We start from the raw sequence: 1,133 nt of genomic DNA, 5'->3' as shown, positions 1-1,133 counted from the left end.
ATAAAACACGAGGAACCAGAAACCTGCAGAATAAAACACGAGGAACAAGGAGGTTGGTGGTTATTCTTCATTCATCTTTAATAGGGTTGCAAAGTGGCGGAAACTTTCCATGGGAACTTCGTCTGGGGAATTTTGGAAATATTCCAAGTTTGAAACTTACTAGGAGTTTATGGGAATTTTTGGGAATTAATTGAAAATTTGGGGAAATTTATAAAACTATCATATACAAACATAAATATAAACATTTAGTTTGATCATAGGCTATGTTCGGTTCTTGAACGAATCGTTCTTTTGAGCCGATTGTCAGGAAGTAACCGGTCGAGCCGGTTCACAAATCGAACTGAATCGAACTTTAGTTCCGGGTTGATGACGCAGGACGCACAGCCCGAAGTACCACGGCTGCGGTCCAGTCCGTTTTTTATGCCCTTCACTCGCAAACTTCCCTCCATCTCGTTTATCCGGATGTACGTCATTGATTACGTTGCATGAGTGCTCACTTCTGGCGGACCCCTTGGAATGGGCTGAACTGGAACAACCTAAGCCCTTAATCACTTAGAATCAGCTATGGAGTTGGTTTATTGTTTAAATTTTTTCTCTTATGAATTTGTTTGGTGCAGTATTCTATATGTATATAGGTATGTTTGGGCTGTTATAAATGTAAAAAAAAAAATTATATATTATAGGGTTGTTGTTGTTCGGGGTGGGGATAAATTAAACGCGATCTGCGATGACGTCACAATCGTGTTGCATTGTGGTCTATGGAACGGCCTGAAGTATGCATATGAAGTAGACTCGCTCCCTCGGTCAAAATCGAAGGGTCGAAGGTCTGTCCATATAAACTTCCCTCGTCCACTTCACGAAGTGGAACGCACTTCAAAATGGCGGCGGGGATTCCCCCGAGGGGAAGTGCTTAGGGAAATTTGCGAGTGTGTGTCTAAAAGTGGAGTGGAACGCAGCCCTAGTGTTTCTAAAGCAGCCATCACTAGTCATCGCTCCACCGAACCTCAAGACCCGCAGAAACCCAAATAAAGTTGAATTACAGCGTATACGTATAGATTAATTCCAACTGAGCCCAAAGTTTACGTTTCCTCGTAAACCCGCTCCCGTTCTGACCCGTTCACCATGTAGCGTGA

General features: G+C 43.0%; 1 long non-coding RNA gene across 1 annotated transcript in view; it reads left to right on the top strand.

Moving 5' to 3' along the window:
- LOC107751308 (uncharacterized) overlaps window positions 1-912 on the top strand; it is a 21,863-nt gene extending 20,951 nt beyond the window's left edge. Inside the window, exon 3 of the long non-coding RNA XR_001641229.1 lies at window positions 902-912. This is a non-coding gene — a long non-coding RNA (uncharacterized LOC107751308). The remainder of the gene's footprint in view (window positions 1-901) is intronic.
- Window positions 913-1,133: the final 221 nt, after the last annotated feature.

Source organism: Sinocyclocheilus rhinocerous, unplaced genomic scaffold, assembly GCF_001515625.1.
Source record: "Sinocyclocheilus rhinocerous isolate Xijiao unplaced genomic scaffold, SAMN03320098_v1.1 scaffold2396, whole genome shotgun sequence".
NCBI classification, from domain to species: domain Eukaryota; kingdom Metazoa; phylum Chordata; class Actinopteri; order Cypriniformes; family Cyprinidae; genus Sinocyclocheilus; species Sinocyclocheilus rhinocerous.
The sequence above is the reverse complement of the archived record's forward strand: the minus strand, read 5'-3'. Positions and strand labels throughout refer to the sequence as shown.